General features: G+C 39.9%; 1 non-coding gene across 1 annotated transcript; it reads left to right on the forward strand.

The window, feature by feature from the left end:
* Nucleotides 1-7,453: 7,453 nt before the first annotated feature.
* trnah-gug (transfer RNA histidin (anticodon GUG)) lies at nucleotides 7,454-7,525 on the forward strand. Its single transcript has one exon. It is a non-coding gene; the product is annotated as a tRNA-His (tRNA).
* Nucleotides 7,526-8,388: the final 863 nt, after the last annotated feature.

Consider the following 8,388-nt stretch of genomic DNA (forward strand, 5'->3'; position numbering starts at 1 on the left):
CTCAGTAATGCATTGCACATGACATACATAGGCCTACTACCTTTCTCTTAGGCTGTGGAATGAGGTGAAGTAAATCACCAAAACAGCACACAATTGAGTGCTCGCTCTTTTTTTGAGGAGTTGGAGTCCGTGTCGTTCACATTGATTTGTGACGTGCAAGACATATGAACCATAGTGAAAGCGTTATCACTAAACATAATCATAAATACAATGCAATGAAGAAAACAGGCTGGGCTCTTTTTTACCCTAGCGGAGTCCCAACGCAGTAAAAAGCAAAGAATGTAGATTGGAGAAGATCTATCACTCAATGGAAAATGCATTGGCCACGGTGTAGTATGGGGATGTAGCCTGAGGACACAGTGAGCATGGTCAGTGGGTGCGACGCCATGATGGATAAAAATTGTGACTCCGTAAAATTGGTCGAAAGAGGATATCCGGTTGTCAGTGTTCAGTTTGTGGCCAAATTAGCATTAATTGCGGGGATAATTAAGGACAGCAGACAAAACATTCATGGTGTCCTAGGACCTGTTCCACACTCCAACCCTGGTGGTACTGGCATTGCACTTTACGATCATGCCTCCAGTAGCCTACTGACCGTGGAAGAAAAGTGACTCCCCTGGCGGCCAAGTCGTCTTACGCTCTGATGACGAAAGTACTTCCTCCTATCTCTATTCTCCTTGGTAAAAAGTGACACAGATTGTTTACATAATCATTGTGCTATTTTTGTCTCAGGGGTGGAGAGTAGCTAATTTACATTTACTCAAGTATTGTAATAATTGAGTAGCATCTATGAGTACTTTGAGTAATATTTTGAAATGATTAGCCTACTTTTACTTGAGTAGGGCCTACATTTTGAAGTTTTTCACTCACTTGCACTGGAACCAGGCCAAACTGTTCCCAGTAGGTTGGGAGTATGGAATTGTGCAAAATGTTTTGGTATTCAAAAGAATTCAGAGTTCCATATACTTAAACTAAGAGGCCAAACCCAAGTCCTACAACCCCACAATATAATAATTCGTCCTCCATCAAATTTCACAATCAGTACTAGGTACTGTACTATTCTCCTGGCAACCTGCAAACCCAGATTCATGATAGTTTATAAGTCACTAAATGGCTTGGGCCCTAAGTACAGTGTGGATATTTTAGAGCAATATCATCCTAATAGATGTCTTAGATAGATGTCTTAATAGATGTCTTAGATCTTCAGAGTCTCCTCTACTGGTTTAGTGCCTAGTTGTGCCTAGCGTCAAATCCAGACAGGGGTGAAATGGCATTTCAAATTTCAAATTAGAACCTAGAGCAGGGGTGGGGAACCTATGTCTTGAGGGCTATTTGCGGCCCTTGAAACCTGTTTATCTGGCCCCCGACATACTTTTAATGTTATGCAGCTTCATATGAAATATGACATATTTTGTAAAGGAACCTTAGAAATTCCATTTGCAATACAATTAAGCTATATTCAGGGGACCTAGAGAAGGTGGGGTCTGTTGTAAAGGTGGGCGCCTTCAATATAGGCCTAAGTGCAGGGGGAAATCCTGGTTTGTGTTCATAGTATGGCCCTTGGAGCAATTTGAAGTGGCCCTTCGAATGAAAAAGGTTCCTCACCCCTGGCCTAGAGTATAGGAATCACATTTGGCAGGCACTATCCCATGATCTCTGACTACCAGTAAAGCCTCTCAGCTGTTCCTATCCGGCCCTGACTCTTATCTCTCTAACATGCAGCACTTTGGGTCAGTGGTTGTTCCAGCAGCCGATATCTCTGAAGGTCACTAGCTTGACACAGCAAGCAGCACACATACGATACTGGTTTGTAAAAGTAAAAAAAGCTGTTTGCCATGGTCCTGATCAAAAAAATCAATTGAATTCAAATATCACATATTTTGGAACCAAACAAGTTTACCCACAGTGCATGCAGGACAGCTAGTTGATGCTGCTGCTTCCTAAAAGTTAAATTCTTACCATGCTGAATGCCCTAAATAGACCAGAGCCCTAGGGTCTCTGAAATAGACCATAGGCCTATGATTCAGATAGGAATGCCAATTCCTATCATATTTTGCAACCAAACTATGCCCCATGCAGTAGGCCTACTGACTTCTGGAGGTAGGCCTAGAAATCTGTGCTGCTGCTGTGATAATCCCATACAATTCTGAAATGAATAATCCTTACACATTTGGAACTATAACGTGTCATTTGTAAACGCTAAAATGATCCTACCATTGTGATAGTCTTCTTCGGCACATAACCCTGGTATTTCCAGCCACTAATCTAGTTTGAATGACTTTTCAACTTGTGCACAGCCCTGGTGCTGAACAAAAAGAGAGAATGAATAAACAGCCAAAACATAATAGAAAAAAAGAGTGTGAAGCTTTTTAAAGAGAACTGTATGTTGTTCAAAGACAGAACTTGTTCTATCATTTTATCATGTAGGATAAGAACCTGAATATCGCTCATTTTAAGCGAGGAAATATTCAGTGGATGGCAAGAGACCAAATGACCGGTACGGCAGCAAGAAGTTGCGTTCTAGTCACTTATAAAAGCCGCAGCATTTAACACAGAGCAGTATAGTCTAGGCAGAATTTCTGAAAATGTGCTTATTTAAGGTCCTGAAGGCAAATCATGTTAATTTTTGGTATACAACTGATTTAGGGGTATTCAAGGGTGCTGAATCCAAATCTGCTGTATACCGGGCGCAAAAATGTACGGAAATGCCTCAAACGGGCAAAATCCAATATGGCCGCCGACACCAGGTTAAAATCTTGCAATCCCTTTTCTTTTTGACTAAACAAGGTATGAATATGAAAATAAGACTTATTTTTAAGTTTTCATATATGGGGAACCCCATTCTGTCATCAGATTTAAGGTCAGATTTGAAGAAAATGCTTATATAATTGTCTGGCAGCTTTTTTAAAACAGGGAGCCTCATATTGTCAACGATTTTTAGCATTATGATCAAACTTTCAAGATCCACAGAAAATAATGTCTGATGTCTTTGTGAACACCAATACTACCAAACAATGCACTGAACTGTCTACTTTCACCTGAAAAAATAAGTTTGTGTCTACCTATTTCCATTCTTTAGTTATTGGCAGTAGAACATGGGATGACACCACCAAAAAAACACTGTTCTTTGACCCAAAAATGCTACACTTCTCTGTGTCCATCTTTTTGCTTCCAGGATAAAGTGTCTTTTAAGTGTTCATGTTTGGTTTACAGCATTTCCATGGGTTTTGAAATATGCTCAATTCAAATCTGTCGTATACCAGGTTAAAAAAAATCCTATAATGCCTCAAAATGAAGGAATCCAATATGGCCGCCGTCACCAGAGATATACATATCTTTGATTAAACAAGGTGAACTCTCAAAAACATTAAGATGCTTAACTCAAAAATCTGCTGTATACCAGGCTCAAAAAACCCCATAGTACCTCAAAATGAAGAAATCCAATATGGCCGCCGTCACCAGAGATATACAGTACATGTCTTTGATTAAACAAGGTCAACTCTTAAATATATTATGCCAGCTAGAGGTTTTCATACATGGGGAATTCATTGCTGTGCTCGGGTTTAAGATTTGGATGAAAAGACATGATTTAGACCTGCATACATGCTTAAGACTGGTAATAAATTGATCATTTATATTGGAATATTTCCCCTATTTCAATTTAATTCGGCATTAATTAAATGTATCGGTCTTAGAAAACATACCTTGTTTTCAAATAGGCCCCCGGGAGAGTCCATTACAATACGAACACTGTCACTGAAAAGACAACACTTCATTCACATACACTACATTCACTCCCTCATCCCCACCCTGTCGCCACACTAAATGTAAATAACAATCAAGCATAACATGGCAATGTTTGGACGGACCACACATTGAGAGAGTACATACACACACAAGTGTGGCAGAGAAGACATTCTTATTGGAACACCAACGTACACATACATACGTATACAGGCCCTTTAATATACACTCAGGCAGATTTCAATTCAATAATTAAGGCATTATATCATAATGAAATGTCTCCATCTCAAACCACCTCCCATGCTCCCATCTTTTCAACCATAAAAGTAAGTGCACACACGAGTCTGCCTAAATAATTATTTTTATACAACTTTACAATGGAAATCACTGTTTGCCAATTTTATTGATGTGCTCATTCAATCTATGAATAAAGGAGGATTGAGTGGCGAGCTGATGTGTAGAATGGAATGGAATAGAATAGAATAGGATAGATTGGAATATAATAGAATAGAATAGAATAGAATGGTGTTTGTCATTATGCACATGTTCAATGAGATTGAAAGCAACACACTTCAGAGCACACATTTAATTCACAAAACAGTTTAGGTGACCAGAATATAGGTGTGTGTGTGTGTGTGTGTGTGTGTGTGTGTGTGTGTGTGTGTGTGTGTGTGTGTGTGTGTGTGTGTGTGTGTGTGTGTGTGTGTGTGTGTGTGTGAGAGAATATATACACAGAGGACATACTCATGTATTGGTACTCATGTCATACTCATTGGTATCCAAAAGTTATTGCATTGATTGTCTTGCTCAATGTACGTAGATATTACAGTAGCGGTGGCCCACTCTGTGACAAACACAACCATTTTACATGGCTCATGTTCATTCTGTATCACGGTACTTAAAACCTCAGTTCAATAAGTTGTGCTGTATCAATTAGTCTATTGCAGAACACCAGATGGATGGAAAGAGATCAGTGGATTGAGGGATACCAATGAATGGTCATTCTGTGCATGTGTGTGTGAAATGTGGTTATGGCCCTTTGTTGAGTTGTTTGGTCCTTGCTTTGACACACCTGTACCAAGAGGACAGCAAGGCAAAGAGCTGAGGACCGGGTTGGAGGCTGTCCGAGATAATGTTTTAGCTCTGTTGATGCAGCAGGAGGATTAGAGAGGGGCTAAGTTTGTTCCTCCTGTAGGTGTGCTTCCTGAAGGCCGCAATTATCTCTTTGGTTTTCTTTGCATTCAAAGATACAGAAATTATTCTCTGTATACCAGACTGCCACCTTTTGCTATCCACAGCAACTTCCATCTGGAGCTACGCCATAGGCATAGAGGTCCAAGAGAGTGGATTTATTTAAAGAAATCCTTGCACTTATGACACATTTTATGTCACATTAACTATTCACAGATTCGAAAAGTGACTCATTGGAGCAGCCATTGTTGCTGAAAGAACTGCTTTTTCACTTATTTAACTTCTCACCACCATGCATTTTGACTATTTCACATCTCTGAAAAATAAGTGATCCTGATTGGTTCTACGGCATTGTGGTTTGGGATCAGGGCGAATCCGAAGGATTAGAGGTTATATACTGTACGTGATGGAGTGACCAAAGTGCCTGAAGTGTGATGGCTGCCTTGTGGCCATGGGAGGCACACCCATGAGTGAGTTGTAATACCATGTGAGGGACCCAAGTGATAGGTGAAGCTTAGATGATGGAGCACACTGGATGGGAGAAGCACAGTTGTGTGAGGGACACCATGGGGGTGAAGTGCAAGTAAGGGCAAGGCAGCGTGATGTTGACCATCACTAGGGTTATGGATGTGCTCTGACTGTCCCACTTATGATCCAAGCCCTATGGAGTAGAAGTCAGAGCCCTAGATTAGCTTATTCTCAATCACCTCTCCTCCTCTTCAGTGATTTTGAAGGAGTTGCTTAAATGCTGCAGCTATGTATGCTCAAGACAAATTTATCTTAGGATGAATAAAAAGAATCTTGAATCTGCAGCAACTGAATGACTCCATGTACTCCATGCCTCTTCTTGCAGATCCAGAGGGGGATGAGGCACTCCTTGGGGCAAGCACAAGTTGCGACGTATTTTCATGCTTTGTGAATGGCAGATACAGGAGTAGTGGGACTAATGCCCCATTCAATTTCATCCATCCCGTTTCAGTGACTGACAGGAGGACAGGGTGGAGTAGTATGTGATCCTGCCTCAGCACATTGGCTTGATAATGTGGGGGCACAATATGTCATTGTGTGGTTTCTGATGCAGATAGCAAAGACTCTATGACTAGGACTCATCACTGCAAAACAACTCCATTGCTTTCGCTACATCTGCAGCAAAAGTACAATGTAGTGCATGGTGTTATGTAGTGTCTAAACATGTAGTGGCCAAATCACCAAGGAGGAGGAGCTTGATAATGATTGGGAATAGCCTAACTATCAAGAAAGTAAATATTTCATAATGACATCAACCTGTCTTTTGTTCCACCTTACACCTTTCTACCGTTCAAGGATTCAATCTAAGCAAGGCAATAAAATCAGCAGACAATAACTTCCCAAAACTAGATATTCATATTAGATGAAGGTACATTCAGGCATACAGGCTTATCTGTGTATAGTTTTGTCATAATGGAAGAGGTTGGCTGAGGTGGACACACTTCATTGTGCATAAGCAATTGAAATAGACAAAACATTTCAATAGAAATTAGCCTGTCAGTTAATTGGCATGAAAAACAATGGTTGTAAACATGAATTCAGACTACACTGAACTGCCTGACTACACTGACTACCTTTGATTATAATTTTAAATTTGATTACATTCATTATTTCCCCATGTATGAAAAGAAAACATATTGCTACATAATGTTTTTAAGAGTTCACCTTGTTTAATCAAAGATATGTATATCTCTGGTGACGGCGGCCATATTGGATTCCTTCATTTTGAGGCATTATAGGATTTTTTTGAGCCTGGTATACGACAGATTGGAATTGAGCATATTTCAAAACCCATGGAAATGCTGTATACCAAACATGAACACTATAAAAAGGTACATTGTCCTGAAAGAAAAAATATGGACACAGAAGTGTACTATTTTTGGGTCAGAAATCAGTGCTTTTTTAGAGGCATCATCCCATGTTGTATTGCCAGTAACTAAAGAATGGAAATGGGTAGACACAAACTTCTTTTTTCAGGTGAAAGTAGACAGTTCAGTGCAGTTTTTGGTAGTATTGGTGTTCACAAAGACATCAGACATTATTTTCTGTGGATCTTGAAAGTTTGATCATAATGCTAAAAATCGTTGACAATAAGAGGCTCCCTGTTTTAAAAAAGCTGCCAGACAATTATATAAGCATTTTTTTCAAATCTGACCTTAAATCTGATGACAGAATGGGGTTCCCCATATATGAAAACATAAAAATAAGTCTTTTTTTCACATTCATACCTTGTTTAGTCAAAAAGAAAAGGGATTGTGAGATTTTAACCTGGTGTCGGCGGCCATATTGGATTTTGCCCGTTTTACATTTTTGCGCCCGGTATACAACAGATTTGGATTCAGCACCCTTGAATACACCTAAATCAGTTGTATACCAAAAATTAACACAAAATGCCTTCAGGGTTCATCTTTTGGGAAAACTGACCCTGACTATTAAGGTAGCCTACTTAAACCCATTTTCTTGCGCCTCCGCCACCGCCAGCAGATGGCTCGCCGTGATCGTATAGTGGTTAGTACTCTGCGTTGTGGCCGCAGCAACCCCGGTTCGAATCCGGGTCACGGCAGTCTGAAAAATGGCTACATGTTTTGAAAAAAAAAAAAAAACACAGACTATACATGTAGTTTATAACGTCTGTAAAAACTAAAAAATAATAATACCCGTAATAATAATACTAACGATACAATGGTAAAACAGAAATGCTGTTGGCTATGATGACTATGGCTCAGATAGCCTTGTGTGCGCGCGCGCGTGCGTGTGCGTGCACGCATTGCTTCCATGCGCATCTACTACCACTGCCTTTACTGTATCATTGGCATCCTCATGTTATAAGCAATCGCACATCAGTGATGATTAACCAATATAAATTCGAATTTGTCCACGACATGTCATTTTAACTGTATCCTATGTAGCGTCAATATTGCTGCTGCTGATGGTGGTGTTGGGTTGATGCAAAGGTGCATGGATCAGGATGCATACTTTTGAATACAGTCTGCAATATTATCTCTCTGGGCATTTCTATGTTGCTGTTCCTCACCGTGTTTTCATGCTGCACTCTGTTGATGAATGATGTAATGCATATTTGATGTCATATCCTGCTCAAAGGGGTGGCAGGAGAATCGAATGGTCCTGCCAAATATTTTTCCAAAATTAAAAAAGCACATTATGAAATATGATAGGGATTAAAAGTCTGTTTAGTGGTAGTAGAATTATATTTGAAGCCAGTCAAATCAGACATATCACTCCCGTTTGACCAATTTGCCTTAAGGTGTCATTTCTGCTTAAATAACAAGAACATTTATTACTGGATGGTCAATTATAGTGTGCCTGTGCATCGCCGTCGTGGAGCAATGCATGGCAAGGATTAGATTCTCCGGGGGAAAAATGTGCTGGAGAAAGCTTGTATTTTGAAACCATTTCTGCCTTGAG

The sequence above is a fragment of the Engraulis encrasicolus genome, chromosome 10 (assembly GCF_034702125.1).
Source record: "Engraulis encrasicolus isolate BLACKSEA-1 chromosome 10, IST_EnEncr_1.0, whole genome shotgun sequence".
In the NCBI taxonomy this organism is placed as follows: Eukaryota; Metazoa; Chordata; class Actinopteri; order Clupeiformes; family Engraulidae; genus Engraulis; species Engraulis encrasicolus.